Source organism: Dipodomys spectabilis, unplaced genomic scaffold (genome assembly GCF_019054845.1).
Source record: "Dipodomys spectabilis isolate Male_0828 unplaced genomic scaffold, ASM1905484v1 ptg000728l, whole genome shotgun sequence".
Classification (NCBI taxonomy): domain Eukaryota; kingdom Metazoa; phylum Chordata; class Mammalia; order Rodentia; family Heteromyidae; genus Dipodomys; species Dipodomys spectabilis.
In genome coordinates this window covers 118,823-142,452 of record NW_024871405.1, presented here as the reverse complement: position 1 = coordinate 142,452, position 23,630 = coordinate 118,823, and the positions used below count along the sequence as shown (strand labels likewise).

Below are 23,630 nucleotides of genomic sequence, written 5' to 3'. Positions count from 1 at the left end.
TCGCCCAGGGGCTGGTCCAGTCACAGCCCAAGCTTTGGAGGAGGCGTGTCCCCCAGGGCTGCCGTACACTGCAAATTCCCCACACAGCTCCGGGGCTCCTGGGTGCCCTCCCAGGCAATCCTTCCCCTTCAGTGGTGCTAGGAATTGAACCCGAGGCCTTACACACCACTGATCTACGTCTCCGGACCTCTCTTGGTGAAGCCCCTGGTGCGGCCAGGATGAGGTGGGAGGCAGTGTCTTGTGCTGGAGGGGCCTGTGGACCCCGGGGCTGCCAGCTGGGAATGGAGCCCGGTGGGCCCCTGCCCTCCTCTGCCCCTGGGAGTTGAAGGCTGATGGGTGTTTAAGCCTCACTCCAGTGGGAGCCCACGCTTAAGGGGAAGGGCAGAACAGAGGAGGGAAGGGGACCCGGGAGGAGGAAAAGAGGATGGGGAACGGGAGAGAGGAGAAAGCATGGGCAAGGAGGCTGGCTGCCGGCCACTCAACACTGGCACCACAGCAGGCCGCACTGCCCACCTCTGCCCGTACCACCCGCCCAAAAGCCCTGGGGCCTGGCCTCCGGCCACCGCAGGCCCTGGCTTCTGAGGGCCTAACGCCACCGTGAGGGTGGTTGTCACCATGCTGTGCCCAAAGCCAGCAAAGCCACATGCCAGCCCCCAGTCCCCGAAAGTCCCCTGAGCCCGGCCCTTCACTCACAACGGCGGAAGCCCTTCCCCAGTCTAGCTCAGTGCCACCTGTGCTCACCGCGACCTGTGATCCTGAAGGCCAACGACAGGCCAGGACCCGCTGGGGCCTGGGAGGGAGCTTAGAGGAATGCGGGGCCTGTCCCAAAGTCCACGTTCTGCCTCATGGCTAGACCCCACGTAGCTGCCTCCCTGCCAGCGCTGCCAGGGCTGTCTCTACTTCGTCCACAGCCAGAGTTCACAGGAGGGAGAGGCGGGCACCAACCTTTGGCAAGGGGCACTGGGGACCCGGCTTCGGATGGAGAGAGCTGCTGAGTGCAGCGGTGCGTAGAGGTCTGAGGCGTGCTAGGGCTTGCAGGGTTGGGGGGTACTGGGAGGCCTGGCAGGGTCATCGGGCAGCAGCAGGGGGCACAGGATGGGGGACGGGGAATGGAAGGTACAGAGGAGCTGTAGCATGCCCAGTCCACCTCCTCTACCCCTCCTAGGCCCTCAGCCCTCCGCCTCTCCCCCTGGGCTCTCAGGGCTCCAGGGCCTTGGGCCCCGCCCCTCCCCTGCAGGCCCCACCCTCCTCCAGAGGGGGAGAGCAGCACCATCCCTTTGGTCCCTGGGGGGCCTGGGCCTTCTGTGGCAGGGCGCCCCCTGCAGGGACACGGCCCACACCTGGCACCCTGAGCCCTTCTCTGCCCTATACAGATGACATTCAGGCTCCCATTGGTGGACTAGCTGGAGGCAGTGGGGCCAGGTTAAGCTGACCTGTGGATGCCAGCCATGCCCAGAAGCTACTGTTTGACTCCCTCCTCCTGCCTGCAGGACACCCTTCCCTTCTGTCCAGCTGGGGGTCACAGACAACCTGGGAGGTGGGAAGGGGCAGAACAAGGGCCTGTCTGCTCTAACTCTGTGGGCTTGGCCCTGCCCCCCTCCTCCCAGGAGGCATGGAAGCCTCTCTCCGCATTGGGGTGTGTGTGTGTGTGTGTGGAGGGGGGGGTAATGTGGCAGTGTGTGTGTGTGTGTGTGTGTGGAAGGGGGGTAATGTGGCAGTGTGTGTGTAGGGGGGGTAATGTGGCAGTTTGTGTGTGTGTGTGTGTGTGTGTGTGTGTGTGTGTGGAGGGGGGGTAATGTGGCGGTGTGTGTGTGTGTGGAGGGGGGTAATGTGGCAGTGTGTGTGTGTAGGGGGGTAATGTGGCAGTGTGTGTGTGTAGGGGGGTAATGTGGCAGTGTGGGGGGGGGTAATGTGGCGGCGGTGTATGTGTGTGTGTGGAGGGGGGGTAATGGGGCGGTGTGGGGGGGTAATGTGGCGGTGTGTGTGGGGGGGGTAATGTGGCAGTGTGTGTGGGGGGGGTAATGTGGCGGTGTGTGTATGTGTGTGTGTGGAGGGGGGGTAATGTGGCGGGGTATGTGTGTGTGGAGGGGGGGTAATGGGGCGGTGTGTGGGGGGGTAATGTGGCGGGGTATGTGTGTGTGGGGGGGGGTAATGTGGTGGTGTGTGTGTGTGTGTGTGTGTGTGTGTGTGTGTGTGTGTGTGTGTGTGGAGGGGGGGTAATGCAGGCCTGCCCCTTGCCTGGCCAGCCCATATCTGAGGACAAGCAGCTCCCTGCTCCCAGGCTCAGGCCAGCTGATTGGCATCGAGATCTGGCAAGTAGGCATGAAGCCTCCACAGGAGGCCCTGCCCAGGACCAGCGCACCCTAAGCTGCATTCCCAGCAATGGTCCCTCCCACCGGCCTCCCCCTGGGCCACAGCAATAACAATGGAAGCCTTGTGGGGAAAGGTCAGGCAGGATTTATCAGGGCCCCTGCAATCTTTATCTGAGGCTGGCCCAGCTTGGCCTCTGGGAGGCTCCCCGTGGGAGAGGCCCGGCCTCCGGGGAAGCAAAGTCTCCAGCTTCCTGCGCCTCCCACCTGCGTGGGCTCAAGTGGAGAGGACAATTCTGATCAAATTCTTTCCGGTCACCCTGCCGAGGCCTGGGCACCACGGGGAGCACGAGGGAGGGTCACGTGACCCCCACTGGCCACATTCCTCCCCGGCCTGTAAGGAGTGGGCCGGGGATGCACGCGGCCTGTAAGGAGTGGGCCGGGGATGCACGCGGCCTGGGGGAGCCTGGGGGAGGGGGCAGTGACGTCAGTGTGCCAGGTTTATGTCCCCATCCTGGGGGAGGAGGGTGCTCCCGCGCGCGCGCTCGCGTGCTCTCTCTCTCTCTCTCTCTCTCTCTCTCTCTCTCTCTCTCTCTCTCTCGCGCGCGCGCGCGCGCTCACTCGCTCTTTCTCACTCTCCATTGGTAGGTGCCTCCAGCATCAGGCCTGTGCGGGGCTGCAGGCTTCAACCTGCATTCATTAAAGGCCCCCAAATCACACACTGAGGGGAGAGGTGGCAGAACAGCCTTTGCACACCTGACCAATCGGGGGACCGTGGCCGTCCCTTTAAGGGACAGCAGCTTCGGAGGGCAGCCATTGTGCCAGCACTGCGCTTTCCAAATCCTTGCTAAGGTCGCCAGTCAGCAGCCACGGGGTCTCTGCTTTGGGGAAAAGCATCGGCCAAACACAGAGAGGGCACAACAGCTCAGTCTGGCACCAGCTGCCCTACCTGAGCGAACGCCAGCACGAGAAACCACGAACGTGCCAGGCTGCTCTCTCCAGGGCGGACTGGCCACTGGGGCCCACACGGGGCAGCCTGAGCAGCCTCCGGGCAGCGGCAGCCTCTCTGCTGATGACCCATGAAGCCCCTGAGCCTTCCACCAAGCTCCATCTTATCTGGGTGGAGATGCTGGGGTCAGGAGGAAGAAGACATTTCCCAGACATGGCTAGTGGATAGCGGCACCCAGGAGGGCAGGAAGGGGCCTGCCCTGCCCAGGGGACAGCGTGGGCTCGGCCTCCATTCCCTCCAGGCTGACTCAGCTGTCACATGCCCGTGGGCCCAGCCAGCCCAGCCTGTCCCTGGCACGCATCCACCCGGCCTCCTGAGCACCCCAGGCCGACTTCTCCCTCTACACTCTCCTTAGCACCGTGGCTGGCCATCCACTGCCCACTTTCCCGGAAGTGGGAGAGCACTTCCTGGAAGTGGTCCCCGGGCAGGATGTCCCCACCCTGTCCTGCTCAGAGCCTGCTTTGTCTTTTCCAGCTGAAAAGAGATGACCACCTTCCCCAGGCAAACGTAGAGGATCCTGGGCTCCAGCTCACATGCTCGGCCTTTGTGCCATGACTGGCCCCTGCACCAAAAGCATGGGGGGGGGGGGCTCCCAGAGGTGCCAGCACTGCTGGGACACCCCAGTGGGCTCCCTCTCCCAGGGCAGGTGTCATCCTCAGTGGGACCGTTCTTCCCTGGTCCTGGCACTGATGGAGAGGCGGCTGCCGCCTGGCCACTCCATGGGAAAGCCGGGAGACATCAACTGGGCTCGCGGCAGCCTTGCCGGTCCAGCCGCTCGCCGGTCCTGACGTAGGTGGTCGCTAGCGTGGCCCCATCACCACGAGGCTGGAACAGACCGAGCAGCGTGAGCGGTGGGCGAGGCCACTTCTGCCTCTCTGTGTACTTCTTTCCCTTCTCCCTCTTCTCCCTCCCCACCTCCCTAACTTTCTCCCCCTTCTCTCTCTGACCCTCTCTCTGCCCCCTCAGCAGAGAGACCCCGGGCCCCAGTGGCATGGAGAGGGGGTGGCAGGCCACTGCTGATTCCCAAGGCCCATGGCCTTGCTCTCCTGGGCCGCCCCCTCCCCGTGGGTGGCCACCCTCCCCTGAGGGGTCCCTCCATCCGGTGCTGGGTGGCCAGGCAGGGCAGACCCGGGAAGGTGTGCCCCAGAGAGGCACACACAGCTCAGTCAGCCCCGGTGCCTCAGGTGCTCCCAGGTGTGCACATGGGCAGGGCGGGCCTGCCACAGGCCGTGCCCAGGCCTGCCCTCCTGAGGGGCCCTGGACGGCTGGGGCCGGGCTCCCTGGGTCTGCTCAGTCAGGAGGAGCCCTGATGCTCCGGCGTGCCCCTGGGCAGGCTGGGGTCGGAGCCCCTCCCCATGGGCATGCGCCAGCCCCGGTCCTGCGGGGCAAGCCTTGTGTCCAGCAAGGGGACACGAAGAACCTCTCTGCCTGTCCCTCCATTCCAGCCACCTTGGGATCATGCCAGGGGTGGCAGCTGATCTGGGGTGCAGCAAGGTCAGGCCGGCCGGTGCCGAAGGAGCAAGGTGAGGTGAGCGCCCCCCCACCCCCCTCATGGAGACAGACACTCTCGGGTCACCAAAGGCAGGGAAGAGGACAGAGCATGGCCCGATGGACCCTGGGGGTCTGACCAACGCTTGCACAGAGCCCCACACAGGAGCAGAAGTGACCCCAGTGCCAGAAACCACCCAGCACGAGATAAAGCTGAATCCAGGTGTCACAGCGGGCGAACCTCCCTTCCTCTCCCCTCGGACATTATTTTCATCAGAAGCACAGAGAGGGTAGACAAGCCACCCAGGGTGACAGGAGCAAGGGGAGGCGGGCTCTGCAGCTCACCTGGTATGCTGGCTGGTTCCCGTGTCAACCTGACCACGCCCTGTATGCCCAGATACTTAGCCCAGCATTATTCTGGGTGTTTCGGTGAGGGTGTGTGTGTGTGTGAGACATACGATATTTAAGTCAGTACACTGAGGCAGACCTCCCCCCCCCCCTTCTTAACGCAGCTGAGTGACACCCAGTGGGTGGCAGGTCTACATTAATAGAAAGCCAGATTCATCCCTCTGCCGGGTACCCGAGCTGGAACCTCAGCCTCTTCCTGCCTTTGGCCGGAACAGAGGCTGGCTCTCCTAGTCTCCAGCTCATCCACAAAGCCCTGGGCCAAGCCATAGGAGCCAGTTCATGGAGGCTTCCGTGCAGACAGACAAGCTGGGCGGGTTTCAAACACTGGCCAACATGTGAGAACTCACAGCGTGTAGCCCGGCCAGCTCTGGGAGCCAGGCCACGCCGCCACGCCCTTCCCCCAGCAGCTGGCCCCTGGAAACCAGAATGGAGCCACAAGAAGGCCCGGTGACCTCCCCCACAGCACACACGGCCAGGAACCGGAAGTGCTCTGGGGCCACGCTGGGTTCAAGCCACAGAATTTAAACCAAGAATCCACTTCCAAAGGGAAACGCCTCTGCTCCTCACTGGCTGGAGGGGTAAACTGAGGCCCGCTGGTGCCCTGCTCTGGTGCCCCTGCCCAGCCCATGTTCAGGAGAGGGGCATGCACCCCGTGTCCTCTGCAGCCTGTGGATTGGATCTGGGTAGGCCCAGAGCAAGGAGTGACCCAGACTCTCTATCAGCCCACCCGCTCGCAGGGCCACGGCCCGGAGCCCCATCCCCTAGGCCAACCTGCAGCTCCCTGCTGGCAGCATGTGGGGCCAGCTCCACAGCGCTGTCCATCTGACCCTCGGTCATCCATCCCCACAGCCCACAGCGCTGTCCATCTGACCCTCGGCCATCCATCCCCACAGCCCACAGTGCTGTCCATCTGACCCTCGGCCATCTATCCCCACAGCGCTGTCCATCTGACCCTCGGCCATCCATCCCCACAGCCCACAGCGCTGTCCATCTGACCCTCGGCCATCTATCCCCACAGCGCTGTCCATCTGACCCTCGGCCATCCGTCCCCACAGCGCTGTCCATCTGACCCTCGGCCATCCGTCCCCACAGCGCTGTCCATCTGACCCTCGACCATCCATCCCCACAGCGCTGTCCATCTGACCCTCGACCCTCCAACCCCACAGCCCACAGCGCTGTCCATCTGACCCTCGACCATCCGTCCCCACAGCGCTGTCCATCTGACCCTCGGTCATCCATCCCCACAGCCCACAACGCTGTCCATCTGACCCTCGGCCATCCATCCCCACAGCCCACAGCGCTGTCCATCTGACCCTCGACCATCCGTCCCCACAGCCCACAGCGCTGTCCATCTGACCCTCGACCATCCGTCCCCACAGCCCACAACGCTGTCCATCTGACCCTCGGCCATCCATCCCCACAGCCCACAGCGCTGTCCATCTGACCCTCAACCATCCATCCCCACAGCGCTGTCCATCTGACCCTCGACCCTCCAACCCCACAGCCCACAGCGCTGTCCATCTGACCCTCGACCATCCGTCCCCACAGCGCTGTCCATCTGACCCTCGGCCATCCATCCCCACAGCGCTGTTCATCTGACCCTCGGCCATCTGTCCCCACAGCAGGATACAGGAGTTTACAAATCTATCTCTTCACTCCCCAGATGGACCAAAATCCCTGCCCTGGAGTCCACACCACCCCTACACTGTGCCCTCCCCCCTTGCTGAAGGAGTTGATAGAGGAGTAAGCGGCCAGCAGGATATTCCCTAACCACAGGGTACAGAGGCTCACACCTATAATCCCAGCTACATCGGAGGCTAAAAGCAGGAGGATCAGAGTTCAAGGCCAGCCTGGGAAGAATAATTTATAAAACCCCATGTCTGCCAGCCAAGAAGAAAACTGACCATGGCAGCACATGCCAGTCATTCCAGCTATTTCAGAAGCACAGTCGCATCTAGGCAGGCCTGGGAATAACGTAAGACTGGATTCAAAGAGCAAGTCAGGTACGAAGAGCTGGCAGTGTGGCTCAAGAGGGAGAGCATATGGCTGACAAGCACCCACGGAGCGGGTGGACGGCACAGCGGGTGGACGGTTCCTCTTCTCCCACACCGCAGGCCCTGAGCACACGGGGGGGAGGGAGGGGATGCTTGCTGGAATCTGACTTCTGGGCCTTTCAAGGGATGTCCAGCTGTGACCATCCTGGCCACCTCCCGGGGGAGGCCCATGCTTCCAGCTTTGGCCAGACCCCCCCTGCTCTGGAGGGCCTCAGCATGGCCCCTGCCAGGGCCCCCGGTGGCTGGCTGTCCAGTCTGAGGGCTCCCTGGGCCGCAGGGTTTTCTCTTCTATCTCCCCGTCCCTCCCTCCCTGGCAGAGGCCCTCAGCCTAAGTGATCAGAGAGCCCCAAAGGGCTGCTCCCAGAAACCTTTCCGCAACAACCCTCACTGGGGAAGCGTTTGCAGGGGGAGGGAACGCAGCCTGAGAGGGGGCCATGGGGGGCAAGGTTCAGGGAGGACCCTCGGCAGGGTTTGGAGGGACCCATGCTGAGGAACCCACGGGGGCTTTGGGGGCGGTGCTCAAAGCATGGCTGGAGAGAAGCTGGGCATGGCAGCCTCTGCCGCCTGCCAGACCCCAGAGACTCTCCAGGAAGGTCATGCTGCGTGCAGAACCGAGTCGTTCCCCCCCCCATCACCTGCACCCCAGGACCTAGGCCGCTGCACGTCCTGAGGGACAGGGACCACAGCCTCTCTCCAGGGTCCTCGGCCTGGAGTCCCAGAGGGCAGGAGGGCCGGGCCAGGCCGGGAGATGTGAGGGATGCCCAGGCATGGAGAGGGGTACAGAGGGACCTGGGGACCCCAGCCAGGGCCACCAGGGCTGGGAGTGACTCCCGAGGAGAGGCGACAAAACTCGCTGTCCTCAATGCTCCCAGACCTAAATTTGGTTGTTGGCTGACAGGCTGGCCACACTCTGCAATGACACGTCCCGGAGCAGCACAGCAGGTGACGTGGAAACAGACGTGGCGCGTGGGGTACAGTGAGGCCTGACGGGGTCACACGGGGTCCTCTTGTCCCCACACTAGCTCCCCAGACACTTGCCATCAAGGCCTTCCGGTCTGGAACATGCATACTGATACACGTTGGAGCCACAGATACACACACACACACAAGGACTCACATGCACACACACGTTAGGGGGCCGGGGCTTCTTGGGGGGCCGGTGCTGCCCGGGGCCCGGATGGGGGCTGCAGGGCAAGGCTCCTCCGTGGGGCAGCTCTGAGGAGCTGCTGGCTGAGCAGAACCCTGAGCCCGGGAGCAGGCTCACCGTGGCTTTTAGACCTTGTCTAGTTTCCCAGGTAAACATGGCCGATGCAGTACAGCTGTTCCTGTCTGCTGGTCTGGAAGAGGCCCAGAGCCCAAACCTCAGGGAGGAGCCGGGGATCTGGAGGGGGCGTGGCATCAACTTGTGGGCCTGACCACAAGTTCAACATGGCCAACCAGCGCAGCCTACAAGCCAGGCGCAGCAGGCTGGTGTCCAGGAGACTCAGAGCCCAACCTTCTGTCCTCAGATGCGGAGGCCCAAGGCTTCACCCCTCCCACAGCCATCTCCCCGGGGCCACACCCGCCCGGCTCCCAGCTCGCTGCCCACTCGTGGCGGGGTGGTGGCTCTTTGCTTGTGATCTGAAAAGAGGCACCCCCACACACACACTTCCTGCGTAGGGCTGAGGAGAGTGACGCCCGAGTCCCAGAGCTTCCGCTCTGTCTGCCAGGCGGTTCTGCCAGGGGGTGGGCCCTGCGGGCTCTTGCCCGCGTCCCTCGGGTGAGGAGCACTGGCCTCTGCCCGGCAGCGCTCCCTGGCACAGAGGGAGGAGCTGTGCTCCCCCAGTCCTGACTTCCCACCGCGTCACTGGAGGAAAGGGCTCTGCGCACCCATGGAGGTAGGCGGGTGGCGCTGGAGTCAGGCGGCCGACTCCTTAGAGGAGACGCAGACCTGTCGAGCGACGAGGGTGAGGGAGGGGGTCCACCTGGAGCGATGTGGTCACCAGCCAGCAGCCAGCGGCTGAGCGGGTAGGCCAGGCCCTGCGGGGCAGGAAGGCCAGCGGTCACCTGGAGTTGCAGCCCTCCAGGCTCCGGACCCAGCCATTTAGAAAGCACTAACCGGGACCCAGCTGGCCTAGACCATGCGTCCTACCACCACGGCGGTTGTGATGGGGTCTGCAGAGCCGCCATCTGTGAGCCCGCCCTTCACAGAGCTGGACGACAGGCACAGGCCACCACACTGGGCTGCTGGTTGCAAAGGGATCACCAGCATGTACCAAGCCGCCTTCAGCCAGGATCCTCCAGCAGCCTCCCGAGTAATAAGATTACAGGTGTGAGCCGGTGCCTGACCTGAAATAGGATCTAGAGGTGTTTAGCCCCAGGGCAGCCTCAACCATCATCTTCCACACTTCCCGCACTGGTTGGAAAACAGCCACACACAACCACACCTAGGGGTGGGAATCTTCTGACTGGCCTCAAACTACGGTCCTCCTGACCTCTGCCTCCCACCAGAGTGGCCAGGATTCACAGGTGTGAGCCACCATGCCCAGTCAATTTTTTAGTGTGTTTTCAATTAACAAAATAAGGGGGAGAGGATGAGGGAGAGTGACGGAGGAGGTTTAGCATATGCAAATATGGACATATCAAAATGAATCCTCATACAACTAACTGATGCTAATAAAAAATGTGGAAGGGCTGGGAAGGTGGCTCAGTGGTAGAGTGCTTGCCTTGCATGCATGAGGCCCTGGGTTCAATTCCTCAGCGCCACATAAGCAGAAAAAGCCAGAAGTGGTGCTATGGCTCAAAGTGGTAGAGCGCTAGCCTTGATCTGAAGAGCTGAGGGACAGCGCCCAGGCCCAGAGTTCAGGCCCCACGACCGACAAAAAAAAAAAAAAAAAAGTGGAAAAAGGAAGAGTGAAGAAAATTCAGCACAGTCAGTCACTTCTAGGGGCTCACCTGCATCCTGCAGGGCTCAGGTGGGAGGCGCCCAGACCCTCCTGAAGACAGATGGACAGAGGTAGTAGGCGGGCCCCACGGGACTCAGGGAGAAACCCCGGGAGGCTCAGGCCCCTCCCAGGGCTCTCTGTACCACCCAGCCCTCAGAGGAGCACCACGTGTGTGGGCTCAGAGACCTGGCTGCAGAATTGGCTCCAGAGGGCAGGAAAACAAACAAACATCCTTCCACAGGACGAAGATCAACTGTGATTTCTGTCCCCTCTGCCAAGAAAACAAACGAGGCCCAGGTGCTGGGAGCCACGGATGAAAGGGCTCACAGAGCCTGCGGGCGCGCCTCTCCAGGTTTTATGCAGCTCTGAAATGCTGTGCTGGGAGATGATGCGGCTGGGCTGTCTGTGGCTCCAGCCACAGGAGCGGGGTTTGTTTATGAGGCCCCCAGACATGTCTGGGAACATCCACTTGGGGAGCCAGGGACCCGAGGCACCTCCTCCCTCCACCTTCCTGGCTCTGAGCTTTCAGGACAAACTGCATTATTTGGTTTGCTTTTAAATATCTCACAATATCTATTACTTATTTTTGCCAGTCCTGAGGCTTGAACTTAGAGCTTCACACTCTCACTTGGCTTTGTTTTGTTTTTTTGGGTCCGGTCGTGGGGCCTGAACTCTGGGCCTGGGTGCTGTCCCTCAGCTCTTCAGATCAAGGCTGAAGCCACAGCGCCACTTCCTCTCACTTGGCTTTTCCACTTAAGTCTGGCACTCTACCACTTGAGCCATACCACCTCTACTTCTGGGTTATTTTGGTGGTTAATCGGAGATAAGTCTCGTGAACTTTCCTGCCAGGCTGGCTTTGAACCGCGACCCTCAGATCTCAGCCACCTGGGTAGCTAGGATGACGGGCGTGAGCCCCCGGCGCCCGGTGCTCATGCCACCTCCACAGGCCCAGGGCCACGGGTCGCGAGCGCCACATCCTGGCTCAGGCCCTTGCCCAGTCCCCGTGGCACCCCACGATGCTGTTGGCTTCATGGCTCATTCCAGAGATGAGTAAACTGAGGCCCAGGACTTCAGGGAGTGATCCCGGACCACACGGGGGACTGGAGCACCCACCATCTGCTGACCCAGGTCCTAAAACCGCCACGCCACTCCCTGACTGACCAGCCAGGTCAGTCACGTGGGGACACTGGGCTCCCAACTGGGCAGGATTTCCAGCTAGGGAAGGCCTCTGTGAGGACAGAGGGCGGACACTGCCTGGTGCTCTGGCTCCTCTCCCTCTTTTCCCTCTCCTCTGACCTCCAGAGAGGCTGAAGGGGAAGCTGCTCCTGCTGTGCCCACCAACGTTCTCCCAGGGCAGTGGTGCCGGCTGAAGGTGCTGCCCACGTAGGGAAAGGCTGGGTGGGAAAGAGCTGGCTGGGGTGAGACGGGGGTGGGGGGGGAACGAGGGAGGGGGTCCCAGCAGTAGGGTAAACGGAGGAGTCCCAGCAGAGGGATAAGGGGGGAGGAGCTTCAGCAACGGGATAAGGGGGGAGGAGCTTCAGCAGTGGGATAAGGGGGGAGGAGCTTCAGCAGTGGGATAAGGCGGGGGGGGGGGGGGGGGGAGGAGTTCCAGCAGTGGGATAAGGGGGGGGAGTTCCAGCAGTGGGATAAGGGGGGAGGAGCTTCAGCAGTGGGATAAGGGGAGAGGAGTTCCAGCAGTGGGATAAGGGGGGGGAGTTCCAGCAGTGGGATAAGGGGGGAGGAGCTTCAGCAGTGGGATAAGGGGGGAGGAGTTCCAGCAGTGGGATAAGGGGGGAGGAGCTTCAGCAGTGGGATAAGGGGGGAGGAGCTTCAGCAGTGGGATAAGGGGGGGGAGTTCCAGCAGTGGGATAAGGGGGGAGGAGCTTCAGCAGTGGGATAAGGGGGGAGGAGCTTCAGCAGTGGGATAAGGGGGGGGGAGTTCCAGCAGTGGGATAAGGGGGGAGGAGCTTCAGCAGTGGGATAAGGGGGGGGGGGAGGAGTTCCAGCAGTGGGATAAGGGGGGGGAGTTCCAGCAGTGGGATAAGGGGGGAGGAGCTTCAGCAGTGGGATAAGGGGGGAGGAGTTCCAGCAGTGGGATAAGGGGGGAGGAGCTTCAGCAGTGGGATAAGGGGGAGGAGCTTCAGCAGTGGGATAAGGGGGGGGAGTTCCAGCAGTGGGATAAGGGGGGGGGAGTTCCAGCAGTGGGATAAGGGGGGAGGAGCTTCAGCAGTGGGATAAGGGGGGGGAGTTCCAGCAGTGGGATAAGGGGGGAGGAGCTTCAGCAGTGGGATGGGGGGGGAGTTCCAGCAGTGGGATAAGGGGGGGGAGTTCCAGCAGTGGGATAAGGGGGGGGAGTTCCAGCAGTGGGATAAGGGGGGAGGAGCTTCAGCAGTGGGATAAGGGGGGGAGTTCCAGCAGTGGGATAAGGGGGGGGGAGTTCCAGCAGTGGGATAAGGGGGGGAGTTCCAGCAGTGGGATAAGCATGGCAGGAAGGGGTCCAGCAGTGGGGTAAGCATGGGGGGAAGGGGTCCATCAGCAGGGATGGCCAGAGCTTTGACCATGACCACCGTGGGCTTTCACAGAGCCCTCTGGGGCTCACAGAGGCTGCCCATAGGTGCCAGTCACCCCCAAGGAACACCTTTGTTCCCTGACCTCCAATAACCTCCAGAGAAGCTCACTGGCCCGGCCAGCAAGATGACCACGCAGAGGGGACTGGCAGCCAGGCCCCGTCCCCAGCGCCTCCACACAAGGCTGGCGCTCACCTTGTCAGGTCAAGGTGACCTCTCCCTGCGCCGGTTTGCACCTGTGGACAAGCGCCGGCCCCTCCCGGCGGCCTTGCCTGCCCTTCGGGGAACCTGCTTTTCAGGGACCCGTCACTTGAGGACTCTGCTATTCCGGGGCAGAATCTAGGCCTCGCGGCAGCCTCAGCCCACACTCTCCTCCTGGAGCCAGCCCCAAAGTGGAAACCCACAGGGAGCTGCCGTGGGCGAGGACCGGCTTCAAAGCCGGCCGACCCCCTGCCCCGCCCGCGAGGTCAGGACGCCCAGCAGCGCGCGGAGGCCCAGCCTGCTTTCTGGGTGGGTCCCGTCCTCTCCTGGGCCTGGCTGTGGGATGCAGGGCAGCGGCAGGTAGAGCCCCATGGGAAAGCAAGTGGGCGCAGCTCCAGCTGCAGGAGCATCAGCTGCAGGGTCGCGCTCAGCAGCACAGATCTCCCCAAACCTCCCATGTGGATGTGAGAAGGGGGGGGGGGAGGCAGATCCACGCTCCTGAAAATCAGTGGAAACTTTCCTCTGCATGAAACTTGCCGTGAACTGTCAAGATACATAACAGGATTCAAGAATGCCGGTGGCTCACGTCTGCCATCCTAGCTGCTCAGGAGGCTGAGATCTGAGGATGGCAGCCAGCCTGGGCTGAAAGCCTGTGGACTCTTACCACCAGCAAAAAGCTAGAAGGAGAGCTAGGGCTCAAGTGTAGACATCAAACTTGAGTGAAAAAGCCAAGGGACAGACAGCACCCAGGTCCTGAGTTCAAGCCCCAGAACCAACACAAAAATAAAGACCACTGGCTGAAGGGGCGCGGTGGGCCGGGCACCCCCAGGTAAGGAGAAGGGCTCTGGAGGTCCCACGTTGCTGTCTAGGCTGCTACTTGGGGTTGCTGTAAGCAGTAGCTCCAGGACCTGCTGCTGGGGCAGGGTGTGCCAGAGGTGGGGGCACCTCAAAGGTAGAGAAACTGAGGCCCAGAGAGGAATGGCATTTCCGCCCTTGGCTCTCCATCTCATGCCCTCAGCTTAGGGAGCCCTGTACCTGGAGCTGACCACCCTGCCAATAGGCACCCTGCCCAGGCCTGGGCAGCCAGGCTGTGGGAGGAAAGGAAGGTCAGGTGTGGCCTTCTAGGGCTAGGTCTCCCAGGGGGCAGGACCCAGGCTTTCACTGCTTTGATACCTAGCTCCTGGGCCCAGGCCAAAGAGGTGTGGCTCTTAACCAAGGGGCTGGCTGGAGGTGGGGAGAGGCCCCCCAGGCCCAGGGCCAGGAACGTCACCGGTCCTGTTTCATGCAAGGATACCATGCACTCTGCAGGTGCAGTGCCCAGGCCCCAGGGGCCCAGGCCCAAGTGAATGTTTACGCTGGACTCACGGTCCCTCTAAAGGTTGGGGTCAGCCCAAGGAGGAGACAGCTGGGGACAGGTTGGGGCAGAAGCCAAGGCCAGCGGCAGAGGGCGTGGCTGAGCGGTCTCTGAGCCGAGGCTGGGCAGCTGTGGGCTGGGCACTCTGCTCAGGGGCTGGCTGCCAGCCTGGACAGTGGAGGACAGGAAAGGAGAGGCTTGGTGGAAAAAGGGCCTCCCTGGCCCAGTATCTCCTCCTTGGCCAGGCCTCCAAATCCACTAATCCCTCAGGCCCCAGGCAGCCTCCCCTGAGGCCTGGGGGCCTGATGGCCTACGTGACCCATCTCTATGCCCAGTGGCAGGCAGGAAGCCCAGAACGGACGGCCCCCTCCCTGCCTGGGCTCAGCCAGCAGGGAAAAAGGGCTTCACTGCAGGACCAGGGTGCCTGCCCACCCTGGCTCTGCCCACCTGGCCCTGCCACTGGTGGGCCTGAATCCCACTGGACTGAGTGACCGCCTGCCACAGCCGGGGGTGAAGCTGGTCACAAGATAAGGACTCCGGCCGCCCTTCCCCTCTGCTCTGCGCTCTGTGGCCAGCCCCAGCTCGCCTCCCTCTGCTCCCTGAGGAGGCAGTTTTGGCCACCAGCCACTGCCCAGGGAGCCCCAACAGCCTGGGAGGCTCCTGGCTCCCCTCTTACCTCTGAAGGGCAGGTGGGGTGCCAGTGGGAGCCATCTTCCTCGTAGCCCCCAAATAAAAATGGCTGCCCATCTGCGCTAATGACCTCCAGCACCCGTCCTGCGCCCCCCGCAGCGGGCACGCAGGGACCCCTGCGGGCCTGGTGTGTGGGCATCACAAGTGCCACTAGAATGCCGGTGATCCACACTCTCTGCCCATATCCCTCCCAAGAGCCAACAGAAGAGGCACAGGAAGCCTGCCACCGCGGGCCACAAGCCCAGGCCACTGCGTGGACCCCAGAGACAGAGCAACTGTCGCATTTACTCTAATAGTTGGGCACCAAAAGCCTCACCGGCCCAAAGGCGCTATAGGTCCCTCTCGCCGTATTTACTCCAACAGGTGGCACACGGATCAATCCCAGTGCCTTGCCAAGGGGCTGACACATGCCCCCCACACACTGAGTGGAAGGGACCCATGGGTGCTTCCCACACTGGGTCCAGGAGCCCAGGGGTCAGCCGGCCCTCCTGGGAGCACCGCCTGTGGTGGACCAAACTTCTGTATCAAGGAGACCAAAGGAAGGCAGCTCCACGCAGGCCCAGGGGCAGCCTGGCCAGCAGCCTGCAAGACGGGTATCCCCTGAATCCTGTTCATTTAAGCTTTGTAAGTGGTCACTGTTGAACCTTAACTCCCCCTTTCGTCTGGACTCAGGCCAGCCAGACTGAGAAGTGACAGTTGTCGGCACAGGCCGCTTGCACCCACCAAGGTCATGTGTCCCCTGAGCTCAGGCCGCTCAGCAGCCCCATTCCCAGTTCAGAAATGACCAGAGCCAGTTCTCCAACCCCCTCCTCCACGAAGCACAGACGGGATTGGGGAGGAGGCTGGGCCAGCTGATCTCAATCCACCACCTCTACGGCTTTCCCTGACAGCCCCACACAGGCTTAGAGTCTGGGGCTGGAACCCTCAGACCAGAGGAGGCTGTGGAGCAGAGCACCTAGGGCCTTGTAGTCATGGTGAACGATGAAGGGCTACACACACACCCACACACACATTTCTGTGGTACTGGAATGGAACCCAGGACCTCACAGAGTCTAGGCACAAGTCCCACCACCGAGCCACACTCCCAATTGGGTTTGCATTTTGTAGACCAGGTGTCTGCTGACTGGGGAAAGGTTAGGTGGGGCTGGATGGCAGCCTGTGCAAATGCCCTGCTCCACACCAGAGCTGGGCAGGGAGAAGGCAGAGAGGCCCAGTCTGCAGGGAGGCCAGGCTTGAGGTTAGCATTGCAAGAGAGGCAAAGCATTTGCTCTCAGTCTGGGCGGCCCTGAAATGTGCCTCAAGGGCCCTCTGGGTGTCAGCACGGCTCCCGTCCTGAGTAACAGGGCCGGGCTCTGACTGGTTTGGTGGCTTGCTGGCCTTGGTAAGGCTCCATTGGCCAGCGGCCGGGCTGGATGACCCCTGAGCCTCCCAATGGATCAGGAGTCAAGTTCCCCGCTCATCCCAGGAGCCAGTGCTACTGTCCCAGGGGTCCCCAGGAAAATCCAGCCAGTCCCACATTCTGAGTTTGGGGCTGGGAAGGTGGCTCAGTGGTACAGCGCTTGCCTTGCATGCCTTGAGGCCCTGGGTTCAATTCCTCAGTACCACGTAAGCAAAAAAGAAAAGAACCAGAAGTGGCGCTGTGGCTCAAGTGCTAGCCTTGAGCTGAAGAGCTGAGGGACAGCGCCCAGGCCCAGAGTTCAGGCCCCACGACCGGACCCCCCCCCCAAAAAAAAAACAAACACATTCTGAGTTTGTTGTTGTTGTTCAAGGCTGATGTTTTACCACTTGAACCACAGCTCCACTTCCAGCTTTTCACTGGTTAATTGGAGACAAAAGTCTCACGGACTTTCCTGCCTGGTTGGCATCAAAAGGTGATCCTCGGATCTCAGCTAGGATTACAGGTGTGTGCCACTGGCACCTTGTGAATCACACACATCTTGATATCATAAAACTCGCAGCTAACACGGTAGTCAAAGAACTCCAAGCTGAGGGCCACTCTACTTTTCTGTTCCCTCCATGGCATCACAAGTTCAACCCGGAGGCCACAGGCGGTGCCCACTCCCCTCAGCTCTGCCCCAGCACAACACAACCTCCTGCCCACTGCATGCCTCCGGGGCTTTGGCTTGCAACAGCTGTGCAGCTGAGAGCGCCTTCCGAAGTCCAAGTCCTCCACGCGCGACCCTCCCCTCCCCGCCCCGCCCCCAGGTACTTGCCATGACGCCCAGCCCGGGGCCACCACCCCCTTCAAGTCCTCAGAGGTCCCAGATGCCCTTTGTGGCAGCCACCAGTGCGCCAGGGCAGGTGCGTCAGCTGCCCGTCAGGATGCCAGGGCTCCGGCCTGCACCTCCCAACACCCAAGGGGGCTCCCCTGGGTCCCGGGTGGACCCTGCGAGCAGCACTCAGGCTGTTCCATCACCTTCTGGTGTGGTGTGTCCTGGGTCTTGTCCCCTCTGTGCTGGACTTTTGGCTGCACTGAGAACCCAAACTTCCATCTCTCAGATAAAGAGTGGGCATGGGAGGCGTCACTGGGTCCGCTCTCAACCGCGTGCCCTGTGTGGCACAAGGCTCGGTGATGGGGTTCACGGAGGGCACACATTCCCAAAACACAGCTGCCAGAGAGGACACGGGCCGACCCTTCAGACCCCCGGCTTCAGGAGAGAGAGAGACATTCTCTCCCTGGAGAAGACAATTAAGTGGGGGAGGGGACTGGGGGGTTGAGTGTGGTGTCCATCTGCCAAGAGCCTATGGCGGCAACTTTAGACTTGGTCTATTCCGGGCCCACTTTGGGCCCGTGGAGTGAACCTCTGATATTCGGGGTGTATTAGCAGGGTTCGGCCTCAGAGCAGCTGTCCCCCGACCCCAGGCCCAGGGCTGCGGTCAGGGATCCTGGCCCAGCCCATCAGCTGCTGCTTCGTCATCTTCTCTAAACACAGCCTGTCAAGACAGACCAGACAGACGCTGGAGCTCGGCGCTCGCCTCCTTGGCACTGAAGCCTGTGTTAAAGCGCCTGCCGCCCTGCCCCGCACACGTGCGTGCAGGCAGACAATGGATCTGTAGGTCCCCAGCCCAGGCCTGAGGGGGAAGAGCCAGCTGCCTTTGCCTGGTCGCCAGGCCATCTTCGATCCTGCTACCTGCAAAGCCCACCTGGCTCTTCTCCCTCCCCAGCAAGCGCGCGCAGGGATCAGCAAGGCCCCAGAGTAACAAGGAAGCGGGACAAGGAAGCGGGGGCAAACATGGCAGACAGATGTCAAGAACAGACACGGAGAGGAGGACCTGGAGCCACCGGGAGCAGACAGACCAAACACATAGCATCCAAGCCCAAGGCCAGGCCGGCGTCTCTGGGCCCTTGCGCCTCTGGCCTGCGAAGCTGCCTCCTGGGGCTCACACACACATTCGCATTACGTATTTGGTAGACAGCGCATCAAGGTGAGACCCCACCCCCTCCCCCAGCCTAAGAAGAGGAATTCATTGGCCACTTTAGCAAGACATCCGGTGGACAAGGGTGGAGAAGACCTCCTTGCCATGGGGGGTGGGGGCAGCCCTAACTAGCCAACTTCTGACAGAAGACCAGTGGGCTGGCTGGTGGGGGGGAGGGGAGGTAGAGGTAGAAAGTACTAGAACCTGTGTCTAGGGGGCGGAGGGGGCGGCCTCCCCTGGCATATCCCACCTCGAGCATACACACAGGACTTGGCCACTCAAGCCTCCCACAATGCCCGGCGCTCCCTCCTTCCCTAGAAGGTCAGGCGGGAGGCAGGCTGTGGGCAGCCTCGGCCCCGGCAAGCCGCTGTGTGGCCCTAGGCAGGGCGCGGGGGAGCCACGACTCCAGCGGGGCCTCAGACCCGGAGGCGGCCGCTGGCCCCGCTGCCCTCCCAGCACCCCTCCGGGGTTTGGCTGGACGGGAGGAGGGACGCCTCCAACCCAGGGCCTGTGGCGGCCAGCCCCCCCCCCCCCCGCCCCCTGTCCCCTCCCCGGTCCCCCCTCCCCCGCCCCCTGTCCCCTCCCCGGTCCCCCCTCCCCCGCCCCCCTGGCCCCCCTCGGTCCCCTCTCCCCCGGCCCCCCCTCCCCCCGCCCCCCGGCCCCCCCTCTCCCCGCCCCCCGGCCCCCCCTCCCCCCGCCCCCCCCCGGCCTAGGCCCCGCCAAGCGCGGAGCCGGGCCCCGCTGCGCCCACCGCAGCCCGCCCTCCACGCCGTGGCCGGGCAGGGGTCCACGGGCTCCCCAGCCGGCTGCCCAGCCCTGTGGCCGGCTCCGGAGGCCGGCTGGACGCTCCGGCCTGCTCCGCGTCCCCTCCCCGGCCTCCCCGCCCGTCCCGTCCCCGTCCCGTCCCCGGTCGCCTCCCGGCCCCGGCCCTGTCCCCGTCCCCGTCCCCGCCCCATCCCGGCGGCCCAGTTCCTACCGCGCCGCGCCGCGTGCGTGCGCGCCCGCTCGGTGCTCGGGCTCGGTGCTCCGGGCCGGGCCGGGCCGGGCCGGGCGGGCGGCAGGAAATGCCAGAGGACCGTTCCCCCGGCGCGAGGCGGGGCTGGCGGGAGGCGGGGCCAGGGCGGGGCGGGGCCAGGGCGGGGCGGGGCCAGGGGCGGGGCTGAGGAGGGAGGCGGGGCTGGGAGGGGGAAGGGAGGAGGCGCGAGAGATCGGGACAGATCGCGGAGGGAGGAGGAGCGGCGCGCAGGAGGGAGGCGGGGCGAGGGCACGGCGGTGGGTGGGCGGGGCTAAGGACAGAGGCGCGGCGAGAGAGCGCGACGGAGCCGAAGGGGCGGAGCCGAGCCGAGGACGCGCGGGGCGGAGCCGAGGACACGGGGCGGAGCCGAAGGGCGGGGCGGAGCCGAGGACACGGGGCGGAGCCGAGGGGCGGGGCGGAGCCGAGGGGCGGGGCGGAGCCGAGGGGCGGGGCGGAGCCGAGGGGCGGGCGGAGCCGAGGGGCGGGGCGGAGCCGAAGGGCGGGCGGAGCCGGGGACACGGGGCGGAGCCGAGGGACGGGGCGGAGCCGAGGGGCGGGGCGGAGCCGGGGACACGGGGAGGAGTCGAGGGGCGGGGCGGAGCTGGGGATACGGGGCGGAGCCGAAGGGCAGGGCGGAGCCGAGGACACGGGGCGGAGGCGAGGGGCGGGCGGAGCCGAGGGGCGGGGCGGAGCCAAAGGGCGGGCGGAGCCGGGGACACGGGGCGGAGCCGAAGGGCGGGACGGAGCCGAAGGGCGGGCGGAGCCGAAGGCGGGGCGGAGCCGAGGACACGGAGCGGAGCCGAAGGGCGGGACGGAGCCGAAGGGCGGGCGGAGCCGAAGGGCGGGGCGGAGCTGAGGGGCGGGGCGGAGCCGAGGACACGGAGCGGAGCCGAAGGGCGGGGCGGAGCTGAGGGGCGGGGCGGAGCCGAGGACACGGGGCGGAGCCGAAGGGCGGGGCGGAGCCGAAGGGCGGGGCGGAGCCGAAGGGCGGGGCGGAGCCGGGGACACGGGGCGGAGCCGAAGGGCGGGGCGGAGGGAAGAGGTCCGGCCGTCGCCCAGCTAGAGCGGGTCTGGGACCGGGCGTCCGGGACCTCGCGGCGGGCCTCGCGTCCCAGCTCTGCCGATCCCGGGGCGCTGGGGGGTGGCTGGGAGTGGCTCGTGCTGAGCGCAGCGCCCCCCACGCCGTTTCTCACTCCAGGGAAGGAGAGCAGGCCACAAGGGCCCCGAGTCTGGGGCCCCCGGCCCTTCCCCTATCCACGCGCCCAAAGGGACATCCCCGAGGGCGGACCGGGCAGTGGATCGGGGCCCCCGTCCCCCGGTCCTGGGGGCGCTGGACCCCGCGGGTCCGTCCAAACCTCGAAGACCTCACTGTATTTCTAAAGGACCCCAGGAGGGAGGCCTGCCCTGCAGACACAGGCAGGACCCGCAGGCCCTTCCGCCCAGCAGGAGCAGGCCTGGCAGGGCCTCCGCCCGCCCCCAGCACCCCTGCTTACACCCCAGGCAGGCCCCCGCTCCCCGGGTTCGAGGCTTTGCGGGTGCATCTAGGGTGGCCCCTGAGCCTGGGAGGCTGTAGGGCCATGGTGCAAGGCCGTGAGGGCAAACCGAGGCGGGCTCGCTGCCCAGCCAGGCCTCTTCCAGGCCTTGAGAGTGGTAGATCCCAACTCAAAGGAGCTCTGTCCCCAGCCGGCCAACCTCTACCCCTCAGGGCCCCACCTCGGCCACCCTGACCCAGGCAGACCAGGGCTAGAGTTTGGCTTGGGGCAGAAGCACCTGCCACTGGTTGTGTGCCCAGGTCCGAGGGTTCATCAGAGGGTCCAGGCAGGTGGGTTGCTTGAACCTGCTCTTCTCTCTCACCCCCCTCCCCTTGCCAGGACCTGCCTTGTGCCCAACTAGCCCCCAAGTCACCTGGTGGCGAGGCCTTGGGATGCAGAATCTCTCAGACACGACGCCCAGAGCCATGGCAGGCTTGCTGGGTATGGGCTGTGCAGCTGGGGGGAGGGGGGTGGACCAGTCAGCTGTCTTCTTAAGAAGTCAAGAACAAAGCTGGGTGTGGCTTCCAGAAGCCTGTGCATTACTGGGGGGGGGGGAGGTCCCCCTGTAGTCCACTGGGAACCCAGAAAGAAAACAAAGCTTCTGCCTCCTGGGGCCAGGTCTCAGGGGCCAAACTTGGAAAATTGTCCTTGATGCAGGTTATAGGGGTTGGATAGCCTCAAGGAACACAGATGGCGACAGAGGTCACAAGGCATCCAGAGAGGTCACAGGGCCCCCCCTGGGGGTGGGAAAGGCCTGGCGTCTGGATGAGGTGGACCCCTCTCTGGGCTGAGACTGGCCAGCAGCAGATGAGAGCGCAGTCCCAGGCAGGCCGCGCCGCGCCGCGCCGGCAGCCAGGCTCAGACACCGTGTCAGGTGTCTTGTCAGGTGCCCAGCCCTGGCTGCTTCTTGCCTGGCTTGGGAGTGCAGGGAAGCTGCTTTGTTCTCCTAACTCCTCATTGCTCCTGTGTCCCACTGATCACCCTCCCCCGGGGGAGCCCTTCAGGTTCCCAGGAAAACTGTACCCCTGACCTTGTCTGAAAGTGCAGGACTGCCAGCGTCGACAGGACGGAAGCCTTGCAAGGAAGGCTCTCGTCCTTGAATGGATACCCCCCTCCACCCCCCCACCCCCCACCCCACCCCCCACCCCCCCCACCCCCCCACCCCTGCTCGGTCTCTGTGATCCTGCTCCCTGCTCCATGGAGCCCCCCTGCAGCTAGGACTAAAGCCTGGCCTGGCCAGCTGAGCCCTCTGCCTCCTTTCTCTCCTTCCACTCCTTGATCTTTCCTGGGACTCGTGACTCTGCTTCCTAACGGGGAGCAGCTGCATGGGACGTGGAGGTCTCTGACTCCTCCAAGTCCCACGGGAAAGCGGCTCCACCACGGGCAGCCGCGGCCTTGCTCTTTCTGGGTCTCAGCTTCCTTCCTGGAAAGTGGACACCACGTGTGTGTGTGTCCATTCGAGTCGGGACTATTCCAAGCCACATCTGGACAGAGGTTCTCAGCTGGAAGGATGCCGGTGGTAGGTGATGATGAGGACCCTCAGGCTGGGAGAAGACCCCTCTGAGCCCCCGCCTCTCCCTCTCCCTTGGCTGCCTCCCTGTGCCAGGAGCATGCCTGGACCTGTCTCAGAGAAGAGGCCTCCAAAGACCCCGTCCTCGGGGCTCCAGGCCCACTGGGTCAGTAGTAGGCAGGCGTGGCCTGCTGGGGAGAAGCCCCGGGCCAAGCCTGGGTGGGGTTCTCCCGGACTGCTGGCTCCCACAGCCACCCACACAGCACCAACGATTTATCCCCATTTTGTGGATGAGGAAACTGAGGCCCAGTCAGTAAGGGGCACGGCTGGATGTGAGCAGGACCCCCTCTCTTAAGCGACTCTTCTTTCCTGCCGGCCTCAGGGCGCCCCTGATCTGAGACCCTTACTGTAGTCCCTGACTGGAGGAAGATGGATAAGTAGGAAGATGTAACACACACATGCGCCCACGCAGAAGCAGACGTGCACACACACATACACGCGCACACACACATACACACGCGCGCGCACACACGCACACACACACACACAGATTCTTCCCTGGTGCGAGTCAAAATGCATGGGGTGTTGTGGTTTCAAAATAAATAGAACTATGTTTTGCTGGTAAGTACCGACTCCCAAGAGGGCAAGTCCATCCCAAGACAGCACACAGCCACAGAGCGCGGGTGCAGCAGGTACAGACAGACATAGCACGCTTGCTCTCAGGCTCTGAGTGTCCTGGGGTCACCATAACACAAGCCTGCCACAAGGTGGGAGGCCCAAACCCTGGGAACTGTTTCCTCCACAGTTCTGCAGGCCACAGTCTGAGGCCCGGGACCTGAGGCTGCAGGAGCTCTAGGGGAGGAACTTTCTAAGCATGGAGACACTGCACTCCAGCCTCTGCCTCCCTCCCCACATGGCACTGTGTGTGTGTGTGTGTGTGTGCGCGTGTGTGTTTTGTTTTCTGAAGCAGGGTCTCACGATGTAGCCCAGGCTGGCCTCCAACTTGTGATCCTCCTACGTTGGCTCTCTCGTCTCCAGATCTGAGATTACAGGAGTGCACACTACACCTGGCTCAGATCTCCATCTCCTTTTCCTTATACAGACACCACTGCTATATTTAGTACCCAGTAGCAGAATCAAGAGTGTGTGTGT

At 63.4% G+C, this 23,630-nt stretch overlaps 2 protein-coding genes across 3 annotated transcripts in view; one reads left to right on the top strand and one right to left on the bottom strand.

Moving 5' to 3' along the window:
* Positions 1–19,450, bottom strand: part of Osbpl5 (oxysterol binding protein like 5) — a 47,479-nt gene extending 28,029 nt beyond the window's left edge. Inside the window, exon 1 of one of the 2 annotated variants that reach the window (XM_042672577.1) lies at positions 19,398–19,450. The gene's annotated coding sequence lies outside the window, so the exon portion shown is untranslated. Of the gene's footprint in view, positions 1–12,844; positions 12,877–19,397 lie in introns of those variants that run through there. The other variant, XM_042672576.1, reaches the window with a different exon arrangement.
* Positions 1–23,630, top strand: part of Dhcr7 (7-dehydrocholesterol reductase) — a 365,017-nt gene that overhangs the window by 252,026 nt on the left and 89,361 nt on the right. The window lies entirely within an intron of this gene.